General features: G+C 42.4%; 1 protein-coding gene across 5 annotated transcripts in view; it reads left to right on the top strand.

Annotated features, from left to right (window-relative positions):
- Positions 1-19,960, top strand: part of ZNF462 (zinc finger protein 462) — a 140,780-nt gene that overhangs the window by 11,303 nt on the left and 109,517 nt on the right. Inside the window, exon 2 of one of the 5 annotated variants that reach the window (XM_036330114.1) lies at positions 6,463-6,666. The exons of the other annotated variants lie outside the window; for them this stretch is intronic. The gene's annotated coding sequence lies outside the window, so the exon portion shown is untranslated. The remainder of the gene's footprint in view (positions 1-6,462; positions 6,667-19,960) is intronic. 5 annotated transcript variants of the gene reach the window in all.

Below are 19,960 nucleotides of genomic sequence, written 5' to 3'. Positions count from 1 at the left end.
TGTCCAGATGGGATTTCTAATTTAAGAGCAATAGGGACTCCCCTCAGTCTTAGGTAGCATCAACTGAGGCCCCGGTCAGTGGTGCCTAGCCCTCTGAGCCACTCCCTCACACTAGCCTTTCTCCAAGACCAGCCCCCAGCCTGTGTCTTCAGCCTTCCTCTTCTCTGAGGAGAAATCTACCCAGACTACCCTCAGGGGCTTTGCAAAAAGTGAAGGTAAATGGGGTCTTGTATCCATGTGCCTGCAGTGACACCCAGTTGGGAATAGGACATTGACTTTGAAAATACACTCATGAGAGGTGGGGTAGGAGAGGAAGCCTCAGAGCATGTCCTGGAGGTAAATGTTTAAAGTTTCTGTACTTAGATCCAGGGGAGGAAGCCTCCATTCTACTCAAAAGAAAAGGAAATCACATTTCAAAGACAGATTCCATTGTCATGTGAAAAAGCACATTGTGTAGCTCACATAAAATAGCAGAGTCTTTAATAAAGCAGAATTGTATCCAGAACTTGTGTGGAAGTTCTCATCACTCATTCTTCTCTTGCGGGGTGGAGAAGTGAAGTGATATTGAAGAACCAATATCAGCTGTCCCTGAAATCCATCCCTAACCCCTTGGTGGACTCAAGAATCCGAGTACCTCACCCATTCTTTCTCTGACTTGTGGCTGTAGTGTAGCTTGTTAATATGAATGAACATCACCTATAGATCCTGAAATTAGCAAGTGTTAAATGCTATGTATTTATTAGGGGGAAAACGATAATCTAGTCAGTGGGTTTAATTAGGTTATGATTGCCCCGTTGCTGCTTCATGATAATTATATTCATAACCCTGTTTCTAGACGTCAGCTACAATTACCAAAATTGACCCCAGCACAGGTAAGTGTTAGCAGTGTTTTTTTGAAGTAGCTTCTGAATGGTGGTGAATTTCCAATGTCCCCACTGTCCCCTTTCCCTTCTCCACACCTCCATCATCTTTTCCCCGCTTTAGTGGAAAGGACTGTGGCAATATTACTTTGTCTATGACCATACACATTGCATAGCCTGTTGTCTAAAGAAAAAAAGTTCAGGGAGTCGAATGACTGGAAAGCATCATAAACCAGCAAATAGGAATCTTCAACCATAAAAATCCAAAATTGGCTAGATTGTGTTTTTCAGCACATGAAACCTGCTCCGTAGACTTAATGTGATTCATTTGAATAAATCTTTTACTTTATAAGGCGTAATCTTGAAAGGGAAAAGAGAGTCATCTGTGTTTAAGATACTGCCTTACCACATGATCGCTAAGGTCTAAGGAATAAAGAGCAAGAGCTTGCCACTTTATATTACCCTCTTCCCCCCAAATTCATGACATTTGCTGCCAGGGTATTCTCGCAGAAAAAGAACATGTCATTGCTGAGGAGGCTGTTTGCTGTTTATTTCCCAAATGAAGACAATGATTTCTAGGAAATACAAACAACAACCTATGTCAGAAGTGGGCATGTTGGTGTGACACAGTGAATCACTGGGCCAGATTGTCTCTTGGCAGCCTTCCCTTTCTGACACGCAAGTTATATGGGGAAATAATGCATGTAAAATTTGCATGCCAGGGCTAAACTTCAATGCAATTGAACTGTCTGAAGAACAACTAGGAACTTGGCTACCGTATATGTGAGTGTATATGTGTATAAATAGATAGATAGATATAGATATGTGTATAAATTTGTAAAAATATGTGTATACATATATTTTTCATCCGTGGTTGGAAATCTGTAAGCTGAGGGTTGACTTCAGTGATATGCTCATTTCTGACTGAAGGCAGTTGCTTCCCTCCCCTTTTCAGGGGTCACCTGTATATATATTCTCTCTGGGAGAGGCAATTTATTTGTTTTGTTGAAACATCGGGAGTGCAGAGTTCTCCATATTTCTGGGTGAACATGCAGCTTTTAGTGCAGAGGTCTTCATTAAGGAAGTAATGTGTGGTGGGTGGAGCACACTCTTGGGCCCTGTATAAGCACAGGGTGAAATTGAGCTCTGTCCCTTCCTAGCTGTAGGACCTTGAATAAGTCACTTGACTTCTCTGCTCCCATGATTTCCTACCCAATGAAATGGGGATAATAAGAATCTGTAGAATTGACATAGACTTAAAAACTACTAAGTATATTAGGTCCCGGTTCATAATTGGTACTTGAAAAATGATCATTTCTTCCTTCCTTACTGATGGAGAAGCTGAGGTCAAGATGTTCTCCCAGGGCTTTGCCAGATGTGAATTGTTTCATCCTTGGTCTTAAACTCAGTGTTTTGAATCCTGCCTGATTAATTTTGTACCGTGTCTGCCTGTCTGCCTTAACTACCTGCCCATTCTCAGGTAGACTTTTCCAGATTGCACTCCATAGCTGGTGTGTGTGTGTGTGTGTGTGTGTGTGTTCAGTAGGGATTTGTGAGCAACCTCAGGGTTGATGCCATGTCCTCTTAGACAAGAACATGTACATGGTAACAAAGACTCTCCCAACCTTGCAGAATGATTCCCTTAAGTCTTGTGGAGGAACACATTTTTAATCACTGTGAACTTCTCTGAGCTTTTTGGAAGAAAGATGTTATTATTGTTCCTGTTGTCTGGCATCATTCTGGCAAAATGGCTTGTCTAAGAAAATTTACTTACTGCAGTGAAAATACTGGCTACTCTGTCTTCTAAAAGGGTTGGGGGCCTCTTTGGCTTCCCTCATATAGTTAGGGCTGAGCCTGTTCAGGGGGTGTCCTGTGGTCTTGCTGAGAATTGCTCTGGTCTTCTCTGTGCAAATGTTTATTTTCATAGTCCATGTCCACTTGGTCTTACCAACGTACTGCAATATCAGATGCTTGAGATCTCAGGGTAAGGAGGCTAATTTTAGAATGCCTTCAGGGTAGATGATATTTCAAAATGTGAAGTGGTGTTGATAGGTCTTAACAGGACTTCTCTAACCTGGTTTGCTCCAAGTCAGAAGCACATCGGTGGCCTCCCTGGTGGTAGTGTGTGGTGGTGGTTGGTGGTGCAGTTAGTGGTAGAGAAAGGACGCGCACATGATTCTTTGATAAAACAGTAGAGTGATTTATTTTTCACCTGTGAAAAAAGATTACCCAAGAAGAATTATGTATTTATTTATTTTGAAAATTCCCAGAGACAAAGTTGTTGTTTTTAATTATAAAACTTTACAGTCACCACTTTAAAACGGTGCCCAGAGATATTTGAGGGAGAGAGAGAGAGAGAGAGAGACATGCATTTACTTACTGGGGTTCAGATCTCTAGAATGATTTCAAATGAGAGATTTTTTTGGCCTCAAAGGGTGGACCCTCAACTCAAGGAGTGGAGGAGTAACTTTGGGTGTGGTAGGGGTTACAATAAACTAGAATGCCCTCAGTAGAATAAGAAGTATGGGGAGATACAATAGGATCTGAAACTAGGACTTCCTAGGATGTCTGAAAAGCTCTGGGAGTGGAAAGATTTTTTTCCCCGTTTCCCTGGAACTGAGGGATATATTTGGGAGTGCCACCTTCACAAGTGTTCAGTTCTTTACAAATTGCGGGGGTCCTTCCTTCCTCGTGACTACAAAGTAGTAGAAAGGTGATTGGCTTAATTTGGGTCAGGCTCCTGATTTGCTCCTAGCCTCCAGTTCATCCTTAAAATGGAATTCTCTCTAGTGAAGGCCAAGGGGCATTCATGTATATAAAGCACCCAGCACCCTGCCAGGGACCCAATAAAGGGCCGCCTCTGCAGTTCATTTGCAGTAATCAATTAGTGGCCATCCAGTGCCTCTGGTGCAGATGGCTTGCTCCTTGCCATTCATCTGCCGCCTGGCTTTGCACGCCTAGTTAGCAGTTGTGGGGTGAGGATAGAGTTGGAAAGAACGTGTTTTATAGGATTGCTATATTTAAGAAACATGTGTCCATCTATTTATCAAAACATTTATTGAGCGCCTTTTGCCTACCTAGCTGGCCTGCAATGTGCCTAGGTGGTCGAACCCAGGAGATGTTCCATCTCTGTCAGTTGTGTTAGGCTCTTTGTTTTGGTAATTGGGCGATTACGATGGAGATGGTGTCCCTAGCCACATTTAAATAGCTTGGAGCCTGATGGTGAGCTGTGGCTTGAGGCGGTGGGAAATGGATCCCTCTTTAGATGCATGCATGTCTGTGTCTTTGTTTGTATATATTTACAATATAATTTGCTAAGCATGTAGTCAGTGCTGCTGGGGGACGTAATCTGGCAGATCACTCATTTAAATATTTACTCCGAAATATCTTGTTCTCCGTTGGTGTGAAGTAGTAGAGTTCCCAGTTATTTTTAGGTCATTTTCATCTTAGCAACCCTGTTGGAGATGAACCAGACACACTGCTGTAAACTGTCCCCACATTTTCATAGAATTTAATAAAGTAAAGTTTAATAGTTTGGTCCCAAGAGGCAACCCAGCCATCTGGTTAGCAGACGGTTAGGTCGAGTATTGCTCGGCTGCTGAGAGGGCTACAGACCAGCCCCGGCGCACTGGTAATATGTCCAGTTGCTGAGTGCATTAAGCGTTGAAATGGTGCTCTCAGGTCTGCCAAGCCAGCAGTTCTGTTACCACCGCTGTGACGCAGGAGATAATTCAGCTGGGCAAGCGGCAGCATGGGGGTGGATCTCCAGTACAGGATGTGTAATGTCAACATGAAGGATTGGAGCTGGCAGGAGGAAGGGAAGCACTCATTTCATGCCAGTGCAGGAAGCCTAGAGCGATCTTCCCGCCCCCCCTTGCATCTTGTCCTCTTCTGGAGCTTCCATGTTATGTGTTAAATGATTGCCTGGTGCATGGTCCATGGCAAAACGTCAGCTGATTATCTGCCTCTTTTGGAACCTGTCTGCATAAACAGAATGAACCACACTCTGCACACAAGGAGGGCGGGCAAAGGCAAGAGTTAGCTGCACAGCCTGGGAGGAGGAGGAAGGGCTTCGTGAGGCAGGAGCGTCTTTGTGCTGGAGATGGAATCCCATTGTACACCCCTTTGTGCTCAGATTGGAGACCGGTCATCCGTTCAAAGGCTGCAATCATCTCGGAACACTGTGCTGCAGCTGTAGTCAGGAGAAGGCTGCAGAATGGTTCCAGTGATTCTGCAGAAGCTTAGCAATTACATAATTGCTATGTAACTGGAGAGAGCCATCAGGATTGTCTAGTTCTGGAAAGAAAGCTTCTCCAATTTAAGGGGTAGATTGTTTTCTCTTGTGAAACCTGAAAACTGATGAGCAAGTACATCAAGCCACCAGGCTGGAACTGGGTCCTCTCATTGGCATGAGAGGGAGGAAATTCACAAGTACCCTTGGCCGGACATTGAGTGGACTTCACAGCTATGTTACAGGGAGAGCAAGTCACTGACTCTTGGAAAAGTGGATTCTGGTGTCCATTGAATATGATATTTGACTTGTTGGTAATATCTCAGACTGTGTTCTGTATGCATTCAAGGCATGGAGTATTCCAGAGTTTTCCCAGGAAGGGACCCACGGAGTCACACTTGATCACCAAGAGCTCTCTGGATTCCTGCTGCCTGTTCAGGAGGATTTTCACAGCTTCTCTTGAGTGAGCACTCTCAGATGCGGATCAGCAGAAACACTGCAAGGCCCGGCAAGCATCAGATGTTCCTAAAAGCTGAATTCCTCTCAGCGTCAAGCCACGGATCAGACTGGCCAGTGCGAAGACCTCACGGCGCAGGAATGAATTCCTTCTTTCAGCTGCCTTACCACTTGCTCTCCAGAGTTGAGAAAAAGTTGAGGTGGAGTTGGTTAAACGTAGGCACGAGGGTTGCATTGAGGCAGTGAGAAGTCCAGGCTCCGCTTCATCACATACGAACAGTCATCTAAAATTAGCCTCATCTCCTAACCCAAGTGCGCCTCTATGTTTGTTTATGTTAAGTAGCTTTACATTGCAGCAATCCTGTCTTTCTGGGGCTGGTCTAGAGGAGCTGCTAAGAGTAGAAAGAGTGGTTGTCGGGATACATTTTTATTAATGGCACAAGTTGGGCCTTTCATAAATATGACATTCATCTGTATTCCTCTATTTAAATGTGTTTGTAGTCAGAACTTCAGTAAAAGGGAAAATTTTGTCTCCTTTGTGAACTGAAAATGAAGGGCCAGCCAGAAATATAAGGACTTTGACTTCCAGACGGAGTGGGTCCACAGATTCCTAGACCTTTTACCTTTAGGCCCCGCTTTACTTTGTATCTCTTGGGTTTAAGGTGGAAATTGACAGACGCAAATGGTTTCTTTAAGAAGCTCGATTCCTACAAAACAATGGTGGTGGGTTTTCAAGGAGCCAGCCTGTCTCAGCACCGCGCTTTTATTTCGTAACAGTCTGGAGGGGTATAGGATCACCCATGGTGACCCCTGCCTGCGTCATTCCAGGCAGGCCTTGGCACGCTCCTGCAGATGAGTAAGGACAAGGGCAACTGGCAGGAGGACCCACTGAGTTCATCTTGCTTTGTATCTTAGGAACTGGCCTGACCTTGTTCCACCATCAGTGTTTGGGCACTCAGAGCAACGCAGGACCTGCTCTCCAGGGGCCTGGCGATTGTGTGGGGAGCAGCGCGCTCTCATCCTCGAGGGAACACTTGACTGGCATAGAGACCACCTAGAAAGGAACCCTTTGCTCTCGGTGTGGGGAGGCCCATGAAGACCTTGGCAGTGAGAGCCATGGTATGTAGCCCGAGAGTTGCTGTGTGACTTGGAGTGAATAACTTAATCTCTGATCCTCACTTTCCTTATTTGGAAAAAAAACCACAAAAAAGTCTACTCTGTAAGCTTCTTGTGGGGAATAAATGAGAGTGTGAATGTACATCCCTGGTGCAGAACCTGATATATAGTGGGCACATAAAAATACTAATTCCCTTACCTCCCATCCTTAGGAACACTTACTATAGACAGGACATTATTGAACAGTGACGATCTGATTATAAGTCAGAATACAGTGGAGCCCAAATAAAATCCCTGTGAGGGGCTCCTTGAAGCTTGTAGTGGTGGGATTGACAAATACTTAGCTTCTTGTCCTTAGAGGCTGGGCAGGATCCTATTTATTGTATGGTGACTTTTAAAAGCCAGTGTGCTCCTCTATGAAACATGACTCCAACTCTTGTGAAGGGGAAGAAAAGTACCTTAACCTCTGTTTGTACTATCTTGAACATTCTGTAATAGATTATTTATTAAATTCCTTAGATGACGTTCTGGGTTTTTGTTTTGTTTTGACTATGGTTATACAACCAACTTCTTTAAAAGAAAAGCCTGACAGTTCCCAAGAAGAGCATGGATGGGAGTATTTGGGTGCCCAGAATCCCAAAGACTGCACAATTCGAACGACTCTTACCAGCCTCTTTCATTTGACCCCTGGTGCAGTGTGCCATATGTTGGTGCTCCATGAAGCCTTGTTGACTATTTTCAGGGAAAAAGATCTTAGTTAAAATTTAGCCACATCAACTTGGAAAGCCAACCCACTGGTTTGTCTCATAATTAATTACTGAGTGGGACTGGACTAGAAGCTTACAGAAAGCCCGGCCCTGGGTTTCCCTCGTTCGCCTGTATTGTCAGTGCCTTGCACAGTGCCCGGGCAGCTGTACATAGTCGGTGTGTTCAGTCCGTAACCAGACCCAGCACTTTTTGAAAGGTCATATTGCTCTTAAATATCTTCCTTTAATACACCTGGATTTCTGAAACTGAACATTATCTTTTAGTGTCTTCTAAACAATAATTGCTACTCCAACTATCACTAGACATTCAGCAGTCAGCTCCCATAAGTGGAGATTTGGCACTGACATTTTAATTTAAAAATGAGAGTTAATGTAAGTTCTTCATCAAGGGAAACTGCCCAACTCTAAGTTCCATTTGAAATATATTTTGCAAGTAAGAATGACGGATATGTAATGCGGGTTAAAGAAGCCAAGGTGAGTGTGATTGTTGGTAGTTTACTAGCATGGCCCTGAATGAATGACTCTTCAGGGCATTGTAAAGTTAGATTTTGTAGAACTTGAGTGTGAAACTTTGGAGAGGAAAAATTCAAACTGAGGAATACTCAGCAATTCAAGGCCGATGGGTCTGGAGGAAACTCATTTGTAGTTTTATGTGAAAAAGGGAAGACAGGTCTTTTTTTCCAAGACTTTATTTGACCTATTAAGTCTAAAAGGACTGTGGCATGTATTTCATGGGGTAAATTGGTGGCATGGAAACAAGGAATATGGGGGGGTGGGGAGAGAAAGAAAAGATGAGAATATAGTGTTTCCTATCAATTTAACAGAATTGAAAGAATGAAGCAATGGAACCAGGCTCATTCTTTGAAGATGCTCAGGCAGATTCAGAAAACATGCTCTTCACCTTTGGCTTTAGTTCTTGAACGAATGTTTCAATGGAATGATTTAGACCATTGAAAGTCTAGTATGTGCAGAAGCCTTCTAGGTATGAGATGACCTTGCAGCGTTAAAAAAAACCCATGGGACCTGCTAGTTTCAACCTCACTGAAGGACATATTCTGAAGAGCCAGCTCAATAAGCAAGCTTTTGAAGGGTGTGCGCTGCAGAGCAGTTTCCTGTTATTTGGTTAATGGTTGACCTAGTTCTATTGCCATATGCTTCCTGGAACGCATTCTAATATAAAGTATGTGTTAAAGCAAGACTAGGATAATAGCAGGAAAGTCAAAGCCTTTCTGAAGCCGAGACCATATTAATGCAGGCCCCGTGAAGACGGAATAGTACATGGATGGAAAATGAAAAGACTTTTCTCTTCATGGTCCTGTTTACTAATTCTGATTTTAATCCTCACATTTCATCCCAGTCCAGTCTACAGAGTTGCATTTCCCCCACAGTACCTTGCACATAAGGCCAGCATCGTTAGTTCATTTCTTGTGCATGCCAGGCCAAGTTTGAAGTTGAACTATCCTGAGTAAAATTATTACTGCAAGGAATGATTAGATTAGATTTGACTAATGGCAGGTGATTTTGTTTGTATTATTAATTTTGTATCGCCAACAAGGGATTAGTCAATCTTGGTCTGAGGTTGGATGGAGTCCAGAGTGGAAGACTGAGGCTCCTTAATTGTCATTTTACCTGGAACCAGCAGCCTTGGCTTGCTCATTTAGATGGATAGGGGAGCCCACACAATCATGGGAGCTGCTGAGCAAACTTTGCATCAGACACACAGTGTTTGTTTTAACAGCTTCAGAATGTGAAGAATCTGTGGGTCTAGTCTGCTAATTGCTGGGTATTTGGGTGTAGTGGAGGAAGCTGTTCTGTTCTCTCCATTGCTTATAATGAAAATGTTGAAGCAACCACACATATCGGGGGTGGGTGGGATGGGCTGGACAGTCCTTTAAAAAACTTTTTTTTTTTTAATTCACCATAATTGTGGCATGGGGCAGTGATTCCTAAACCGGGCTGATCTTCAGAATCATTCTGAGAACTTGGAACCAAAAAGGAGGTTATTAAAAATAGATACTTAGGTTCTACCACAGGAGAGGGATTCAGTAGGTCTAGGGTGGGACCCTAGAAGCCAAATTTAGGAACCACAGTTCTTGAGAATTCAGTATCATTAGGCAAGAGAGGAAGAAGCAGCCACTGTGCTCTGATGTCTCACATGCAGGAAGTAGGAACGGGAAAAGAGATGCTGTCAGAACTAGATATTTGTAACTGCTAATAATTTGAGCTATGGAGCAGGCTTTCGTTTTTTCTTCCCAAGGAATTCAGTACCTCCAGGGCACCTTAAGGGTACTGTATACCAAATGATTTAGGTTTGGGAAATGTCATCTTAGTGGCAGGCTACTTACTATACTCTACCATCATCCCCCACTGCCCTGCCGCGCCCCCTTCCAGCACAGAGACAATGTTAGCACAATATCTGTCATTCGTCAATTAAATTGGATGCATATTAATACCTTTGGCAGAAACAAAGGGATGTTATATTATGTTGATTTCTTTTTACAAAGGACTTGCTACTGATCCATCCAATTAGCTTCCGGGTGTGTTTTGTTTTGTTTTGTTTTCCTATGAACAATAAAGAGATGTACTTGTTGACCGAGGACTTTCTCCAAATGGCTGCCTGCCTGACCTGGTTTGAAGCTGTTGTCTCTGATATTGGGGCCACAGCTAAGCTGACCCATTTGTGAATCAGAATGACCTTGACCACAGAATCACCCTGATCCGGGTTCTACTCGTGTTCCTGATAAATAGTTGATCTTCAGGGTGCAGTTAATGGATGAATGAATGGCTGAGCCAGCTAAGTAAACATTCCCGCAAGAGGTAGAAGTAACTGGGAAAGAAGATGCTGCTTCAGAGCATGTGTGCGGTCAGTATAACCTTCTTAAGGCTGCTTTCTGCACTCATCACAACAACAAGGGAAATGACCCTGTTTCAAAATTGGACAGATCGGACAAAGACTTTGGCTTCCTAAGAAAAAGCAGGGATGTTATTTCTTCTCTTTGTGGATTGTCTATCCCCAAAACAACTATCATCACTAGCACCCCAAAAATATCCTGCATGCATTAAAGAGAGTGGCTGCAGAACAGACATTGCTAAGGGTATTTGATGATCTTTCTCTAGGCTTCCTTCGAACTTTAAGTCTCAGGGAATGAGAAGAATGTCGTTTTAGAAGTAGAAGAGAGGAAAACAATTGACTAGAAAAAAGAAAGTTGAGGAAATTTCTCTTCTTGACAGTAATTTGTGAGTAACAAAATAGTGGTCATGGCCTGAGAACTCATGGCTATGTCCTTGGCATGCTCAGAAGCTCCAGGAATGGAAGATAGTCTCTTCAAGTTATTTTGAGGAGTTGGACACTACCTACTAGGCTTCTAATGCTTACCCAAGTTAAGAGGTTGAAGTGCCTCCAAGGCTTTAAGTAGCAGCTGAACATGTGATCTTGTTAACCCCGAGATGTTGCTGAGAAGTGACTCAGATCACTGTGGCAAACGATCCTGTCCTGCCCCGGCTGCCCTTTAGGCATAGAGTACAGAGCTCATGTACCATCAGAACTTTAGAACACAGACAACTTGAACTGGCCATCCTGCACATGGGACTGATGTTGAGGACTGCTTGGTGTGTGGGACCCATCTGCTTTCATAAGCGTTTCCAGTTCCTACCTCCACCCCTTACCCCTACTCGTGCATAAACCACTTGAAGAGAAGGGGAGGATACCAGAGAGAGTCATGAGTTCTCATGATGACTTGCTCTTGGGCTGTTTTCTCATCTGGATAGACGGAGGCTTTTGTTTTCCCCAGGAAAAGGTAAAGTATGCTCAAGGTAGCTTAAAAGATGTGTGATGCCTGTTTTAAACAAAGTAACAGACTCGAATAGTTTCTGATGTACTAAATCATAACCAAGAGGTAACTCATCCCCAAGAAGCTGGTGTGCGGCCTTAGCATGAGAGGAGGGAGCTGCATGATGAGTCGTTGAACATTACTGACTTAGCACAAGAGGAAAATGGGGGTGGGGTGGTAAGAAGGGGGTTGCGATTGTTACCTCCCCAGACCACTCTTTAAGCTTTCTTGACTCCAGTATGTTTATGTAAATCCGAAATGACTTGAAAGCTGGAAATGTCTTTCTGTCCAGCTGAGTGAATGTGCCTGCCTATTTTGAAAGTTGATAATGACTCAAGGGTATCCAGCTCTCAGAATTCAAGCCACTGCATGTTGGCAATAAGGCTGGATCCTGGTTTTATAAATAAAATGCCGGAGTGCTTGCCTTGAGGATCCACACGTAGTCTGTGAGCACATTCTAAATCTTGATGCGTCCGTACACTGCGGTGTCAACTACAAAGAACTCAAGGAGATGGGGTCCAGAAGGGAGGGAATATCGAGTCGCTAGCGATATTCAAAGAAATGAAATCCCAGGCTGGAACGGACCTGTGAAATCATCCTGCCCAACCCCTGCATTTTGCAGCTCTGGAGAGGCTAACGTGGTATGTCCAAAGTCCACACTGTGAGAAGTTACGGAGGCCTGGAATGGAATGTCAGTTCCTGCCTTGGCCATCTCTGCCTATTCCGCTACAACAGTGTTGGCAAATAGGCTTTATTTCTTGTGCCAATTTTGATTGATTGGTGGAGACTGCCTGGAGCTCGGCTTTGAGGATTCTCTGCCCTGTCTAGGCTTGTTGGAAAGGAGCGTGGAGATCAGGCAGAGACTGCTGCAGAGGGCGGGAGGGGGTGGATGATAGGCGGTGGCCCTTCCCCTTAGTTGCCGTCCCTTACAATTATGTGTTTTAAAATCACAGCCTTCCTCCCCACCAGACACTTTCTCAACTGGTGTCCATGAAGACTTCCTATTTCCAAATGTTTTAAACCAAAGAAGAGGATATTTAGTCAGGAGGAAACTCTCAGAACAATTATCCAAGTGACTTACCCAAGGTAAACTAGGTTGTCAAGCAGCCCTTTGAACCAATGATAGGGTTTTCACCATGAGTTTTATCAACTGGCCTGAAGAGCTCTCTGCGTTGTTTGTATAGTCTAACCTTGACACTGGTGAGGGGTCACTCAGCTCCCTGTTTTACCGTCGTCACCTTTTTACTTGTTCTACATGTTGTCCAAAGTTTGCCTTTCAATGCCTATATGATTTGTGGGACCTCATAGACCATCTATCTACTAAATCCATTCCCTTTGTACCTGGTTCAGAAAGGTCCTAACCTTGCCCAGGCTCACCCAGGGTGCTCGCCCGGCACCCTGATCATCACTGCTTCAAGATATTTCATTAAAGGTTTCCTACCTGTTACAACACATGTGACTTTGAAACTACAAGAAACCTGGGAGGTTATTTATTTAATCTCACTTTATGGCCAGAGAAATGGAATCCAAGAACATTTAAAGGACTTGCCCAACTTAACTATATTGTTAAGTAGCACAGAAACCCTCTAGATCTTGAGGAACAAAGCCAAACACACAGTGAACCTTTTTCCCCCTGTGCCTTCTATTTATTTATTTTTTATTTTCATGAGAAAAATGAACAGGGGGCATGATTGCCTTGTAACCTGTTAGGATCGATAGATCCCGTACAGTTTGATGAAACTGATTAGAGAGGACTTTTGGAGTATTCTTTAGTAGTTGCTGTAGTACATTTAGAAGGAAAAACTTTGATTATAAACTTTCCTGTAATATGATCCTCCCAAGGTTTTAAGTATAATTCTGGAACCCTTTCTGGTTCCAAAGAGAAGCTGTTGTGAGGTCTCATGGCGGGTGTAAAGGAGCCTGGCAGTCTGAACAGGACTGTGGATTTGTGATGGTCTAGCTGCTAGACTGTAGCACAGTGCGAGGCACGTGAGAGTTGTCATGTAAATGAGACTTTATCACAGGATATGGGCCGACTACCACTAGAGCTCTGCCATGGTTATCCTACAGATAAACAAAGCATGTATGATCATCCTTTGCCCTATAGGGTCAGTGTTTGGCAGGTAGAGGGAGAGCAACCTGTTAACATCTAATTTGAGATGAATGCCATCGATACCAACATAGAAAAAGGCTCATGTCACTTCCCACATAGGTGCATTCATTTGCCCCTCTTGGCTGGTCTTGAAAACAGAATCGAAGCTCTCCTGTTTTTTAGCATCTGTCAGCAGCAGACAGCTCTGAAGCTGTGCCATTGCCATCTGTTCCCATGGGCCACTCCACATCCATTCCTGTCTCCACCATATTAGCCGATGAGGAGGGAAAGTTGTCTGGATCTCTAAGAGATCTTGGTGCTCAAGAGTGTTGACTCAGGGACCTCTTAGGGCGGAGGCGAGGCGGCTCACCTTGGAGCTGTTGCCCTCTGCCAGACCATTTCCTTTTGAAGTGCCCTCACTTACAGAATGGAATCAATTTCCCTTGTTCTTGGAAACTCAATCTAACCTTGAGCCTTTGTTTTGGAATGTAATGGTGTAATTTCTGCATCAAACTGGGAACAAACCACCCTCAATGCCTTTTTCTCCCAGTCGTTTCAGCAAAATGATCCTCTTTCACTTTAACAAAAAGATTCTCTTTCTCGCTTAAAATATTCCGGATATGCCTTAACTTGCCTTGGGGTCATAGCACATGTCTTCCAGGACTGATGAGTCTTGTCAGTTGCCCCAGGGTGACAACTTTAATAAGCAAATTGCACACACCTGGTTTTGCAAAATATTGGCCTAATGGGGCACCTAGGTGGAAGTTAGTACTTCCACTCCCTGTGAACACACCCTTCCTCCCCACCCCTTTTTAAAGGGAGGCCTCAGAAATTGCTGCCTCTCCATTTATCTTGTAAAACTTTCCTGTCTCTTTCCTCCCCTGTTGTGATCCTTAATGAGCTCAGGTGGTTGCTGTTGCTGCTGTTGCCTTTTGGATTTGAAAGTCATGCCAGCGATGGGCCGTGGTATTTGTAGGTGGGGGAGTGTGGTTAAAAGGGAACAGGGCCTGCGAACTCTCTTTGTCTGACTGTGCGTCCCCTGCCCTTCTCTTTGATTTGCTTTTGCCATTGGTATGTCACAGCCCTTCCCTGCCTAGACTTTCCTTCGTAAGTTGAAAAAAGACTGCCCGTTCCCCAATTTTTGAATGCTGAACACCACCCTTACTTATCTTTCACTTTTGTTCTTTCCTTTGATCATTCATTCAAACATTTATTGAGCATTTGACTACTTGGTAGGCTTTGTGCTAACTGTTGGAGATTTCAGAAATGAGAGACTCAGGCCCTGCCTTATATTTTAATTTTTAAATTATTTCTTTTCTTTTATTTATTTGTTTACTTTTTTAATCTTTCCCAAGGATACTTTTTCCATTGACTTTCAGAGAGAGTGGGAAAGGGAGGAGGTCAGGGGGAGGGAGAGAGAAAAAGAGAGAAGGGGAGGGAAAGAGAAACATTGATGTGAGAGAGTCACATTGATTGGTTGCCTACCACAAGCTCACTGACTGGGGCCTGGGATGGGACCTGGCAACCTAGGTACCTCCCTTGACTGGGAATCTAACCTGTGACCCTTTGGTGTAGGGGCCAATGCTCTAATTATTGAGCCACACTGGCCTTCTAGAAGCTCATAATCTATTGTTCACTTCTCCAGTAGTTAGCAGGTATAACACATTGTCACACTTCAAAGGATGCATTGTAATGCATGTTCTTTAGCTTCTGTACGCTCTAATTACTGAAGACCAACGCCCCCAAATAAAGCTATTTGGATGTCTTCCTTGTCATCCATTCTTTCAGACATTTTGGGCTACCCAAGTGATGAGGATGCAGGATCACTCCCTTAGAAGCTGTAAGTAGCACTGATATATATGTATCTCCAAACCAACTCACGGTGATGATTGATTGTATCTTTGAGTGCTCTGTGTTCTAGACTAGATCCCACACTCACCTGCCATCCTTCCAAAATGCCTACAGGATTCTTAGATTAGGTCTTTTTCTGCACTAGTTGACCTTTGAGCCATTGGATATCATTCTGCTGCAAGCTTACAGAATCTGGTGATCCATTTAGCTCCTTAGGCAATAACAACTATATTCTGTGAGGCTTTTCTGACTTTGACTAGGCTATGGATGCCCTTACTCTTCAAATCTGTTGCCAGCCTATGTTCCACCATCATTTGCATATATGTTCTTCAGAAATTCCAGTTAGGGACTCAGCAACACCTAAAGTTCCTCTTCTTCTTGACTCGTCTCTTGGTTTGGATGTTTCCCAAACATCTTTAAGGAAATCCTTTCCCCCATTTCTAGAGTCCACTTTCAGGCATATATAAAGAACACTGTGTGGTACATTATGCAGTTAGGCTAAATATCATTTGTGACGAGAAATATTCGAGACTTGTCTCCACTCAACAGTATGGTTGAATCTCTCAGGTTAGCCAAATACATCTAGGTCAGAGATATATGCTTTGCTATGGAATTCCAGGTCATTCCCTATCTATGTCCTCTACTCCAGAGCTCATGTCACTTGCATCATGCTGCGACATGAAACAATATTGCATCATCGGCCGTGCATAATGGAGTGTTATCCAATTATCATGAGATTACTGAATATTTTTGCTTGGAAGCTTGCCAGCAATCGTGAACAAAGAGATGCTGCCCCAAGCCACTTTCTCACCTTTATTCATGGAGACTATAAATGGCATTCTTCATATCTGATGGTTTCCTCTGTACCTTCTGGTTGAGTAAAGAATAAGGCAAGCCTTTTTTTTTTTTTTTTTTTTTTTTTTTTTTTTACGAAGAATATGGCTAGTACAGGAAATCAAGGTTTTGAGCTAATTTGATGAGAATTAGTAAAAAGTCAAAGGTAGAACAGAGACTATAGTGGCTGGAAAAGGAGATGATCAATTTCTAGGAAATGGGAGCCGGTTTGATATTTTTACAGTAATGAAGACAAGGTCTTCCTGGAACAAAGGTACTGAAGAAATAACAAAAAGAGGTAAAAAAAAAAACAACGACACATCATTTCCTTAGCACACAGATGAAGCCTATCTCTTTGTTACTGGAAGTTCTGACATTTCTTGAATGTCCAACTTTTTTGATTTTTAAAATCTAACATGTAATTCTAAAATAGTCTTTATTTTCATCTCTGTTTTCATTCTTCCTGAGTTATCTGTGTCCTCCAAAAGTTTAAAAACAAGAGGTTTTTTTTCTCATCTCTGTTGGCGGAGACGCACAATGGGCCGCCCTCCCCCTTCTCGGGGAAAGAATGGAAACATCGTAAGCAGCCAGCTCAGCTCCGTAAGGATCGCCATTCCTGGCTTCTGCTTTTGAAGTTAAGATGGTCACGAGAGAGAAAAATATTTTCGGTTCCAAGCCTAAGAAAAGGACATTCCTTTTAGTCCTGGCACTCCTGTTTTCCTGGTTCTGATTTCTCTCCGAATCATCTTCAGTCCCATTAATAACTCACATCTGAAAATGAAATCACTTTTATAAGTTCTTTTCCTCTCCACACCCTCGATGATACAGAAAGTGATATTCTCTGAGATTTATCTTAAGTAGCTTAGGATATATTTTCCTGGCATATTATGCTCTGGATGAGTTCCCATTGTTGATCAAGCACATTCAAGAGAATTTTCCAGGGCCCTGAGAGACCCATCCATGCATTCTGTTCTGTTCAACAAGGAAAAAAAATTAGCTTTTTACCTTGCTTCAGAGAAGAAAATCTCAGAAGGATTGAGGTTTGTAGGTTAAATTCCACATTAGACAAATTCCCTAATGACAAAGAAGTTACATGATTAACAATCTTTCTTCAAAACATTTCTCTTTGGAAAGAGGAAGGGATTACATTTGAGGCGGTTGATTAAGACATGAAGATGAGGTGTGAAATTGGTGGTGGCCCAAGGTCATTGGTAGAATGGATGGACCATTTGAAAATTATTAGCAGCTGGTTTAATGGAGTTGTATAGCTACAGCTGTGTGAGAAAAATCCAAGCACAAGGTATTTGGAATGTCCCATTCGAGGTCCTTTCCTATTCTAGAATAATCCTGGCACCCATTTAATACATGTGCAACGTAGACAAAAGATTAGGTAGCTCTATACATGAGCATGTAATACAGGCTTCATTTGCTTTAGGGTTTTTTTGACCATCTTTTTAATTATTTTATTTTTTTTATCTTTAAATTCTTCATTAGTTAAGGAATTACAAATGTGTCCTCATTCCTCCCCATTAACCCCCACATCATCCCCCCCCCCCCAACTCATGCTCTCATCCCCCTGTTGTCCATGTCCATTGGTTTGGCTTATATGCATGCATACAAGTCCTTTGGTTGATCTCTTCCCCTTACCCCCGCCCTCCCCTACTTTCCCTCTGGGGATTAATAGTCTGATTGCTGTTTCTCTGTCTTTGGATCTGTCTCTGTTCATCAGTCTATGTTGTTCTCTATAGTCCACAAATGAGTGAGATCATGTGGTATTTTTCCTTCATTGACTGGCTTATTTCACTTAGCATAATGCTCTCCAGTTCCATCCAAGCTGTTGCGAAAGGCAAGAGTTCCTTCTTTTTTACTGCAGCGTAGTATTCCATTGTGTAGATGTACTACAGTTTTTTAATCCACTCATCTGCTGATGGGCACTTAGGCTGTTTCCAAATCTTAGCTATGGTGAATTGTGCTGCTATGAACATAGGGGTGCATATGTCCTTTCTGATTTGTGTTTCTGGCTTCTTGGGATATATTCCTAGAAGTGGGATCACTGGGTCAAATGGGAGTTCCATTTTTAGTTTTTTGAGGAAGCTCCATACTGTTCTCCACAGTGGCTGCACCAGTCTGCATTCCCACCAGCAGTGCAGAAGGGTTCCGTTTTCTTCACATCCTCTCTAACACTTGTTGTTTGTTGATTTGTTGTTGATAGCCATTCTGACAGGTGTGAGGTGATACCGCATAGTCATTTTGATTTGCATCTCTCGTACAATTAGTGACTTTGAGCATGTTTTCATATGTCTCTTGGCTTTCTGTATGTCCTCTTTCGAAAAGTGTCTATCTAGGTCCATTGTCCATTTGTTGATTGGATTGTTTATCTTCCTATTATTAAGTTTCATGAGTTCCTTGTAAATGTTGGAGATTAAACCCTTATCAGTGATATCATTGGCAAATATGTTCTCCCATGCAGTGGGTCTTCTTGTTGTTTTGTTGATGGTTTCCTTTGCTGTGCAAAAGCTTTTTATTCTAATGTAGTCCCATTTGTTTATTTTCTCTTTAGTTTCCATTGCCTAGGAGCATTATCAGAGAAGAAATTCCTTCGACATATGTTTGCTATTTCAATGCCTATGGATGTCTCTAGTATTTTTATGGTTTCCCGTCTTATGTTTAAGTCTTTTATCCATTTTGAGTTTATTTTTGTGTATGGTGTGAGTCGGTGGTCTAGTTTCGTCTTTTTGCATGTATCTGTCCAATTTTCCCAACACCATTTATTGAAGAGACTGTCTTGACTCCATTGTATATTCTTGCCTCCTTTGTCAAATATTAATTGGGCATAGTGCTATGGGTCAGTTTCTGGGTTCCCTATTCTATTCCATTGATCTATATGTCTGTTCTTGTTCCAATACCAAGCTGTTTTAAAAACAGTGGCTTTGTAATACAGTTTGATATCTGGTATTGAGAATCCACCTACTTTGTTCTTCTTTCTCAGGATTGCTGCAGCTATTCAAGGTCTTTTTTTATTCCATATGAATTTTTGGAACATTCGTTCTAGATTTGTGAAATATGCAGTTGGTAATTTAATGGGGATTGCATTGAATCTGTAGATTGCTTTGGGTAGTATGGACATTTTGATGATGTTGATTCTACCAATCCATGAACACGGTATGTTCTTCCATCTGTTTATGTCTTCCTCTATCTCTTTTTTCAGTGTCCTGTAGTTTTTCGCATATAAGTCTTTTACCTCCTTAGTTAAGTTTATTCCTAGGTATCTTCATTTTTTTGGTGTGATGGTAAATGGGATTGCTTTTTTAGTCTCCCTTTCTGTAAGTTCACTATTGGTGTAATAAAATGCCTTAGATTTCTTGGCATTAATTTTGTATCCTGCTACATTGCCAAATTCATTTATTAACTCTAATAATTTTTTGATGGAGTCTTTAGGGTTTTCTATGTACAGTATCATGTCATCTGCAAATAAGGACAGGTTTACTTCTTTTCCAATTTGGATGCCTTTTATTTCTTCTTCTTGTCTGATCGCAATGGCTAGTACTTCCAGTACTATGTTGAACAGGAGTGGTGAGAGGGGGCATCCCTGTCTTGTTCCTATTCTCAGGGGAAATGGTTTTAGTTTTTGCCCATTGATTATGATGTTGGCTGTGAGTTTGTCATATATGGCTTTTATTATATTGAGATATGATCCTTCTATTCCTACCTTGCGGAGAGTTTTTATCAAGAAAGGGTGTTGAATTTTGTCAAAAGCTTTTTCTGCATCAATTGATATGACTATGTGGTTTTTATCTCTCAATTTGTTTATGTGATGAATCACGTTTATTGATTTGCGGATATTGTACCATCCTTGCATTCCTGGGATGAATCCTACTTGGTCATGGTGTATGATCTTTCTGATGTATTGCTGGATCCGATTT

The sequence above is a fragment of the Myotis myotis genome, unplaced genomic scaffold, assembly GCF_014108235.1.
Source record: "Myotis myotis isolate mMyoMyo1 unplaced genomic scaffold, mMyoMyo1.p scaffold_m19_p_12, whole genome shotgun sequence".
In the NCBI taxonomy this organism is placed as follows: Eukaryota; Metazoa; Chordata; class Mammalia; order Chiroptera; family Vespertilionidae; genus Myotis; species Myotis myotis.
This window is presented reverse-complemented; position numbering and strand designations above follow the sequence as displayed.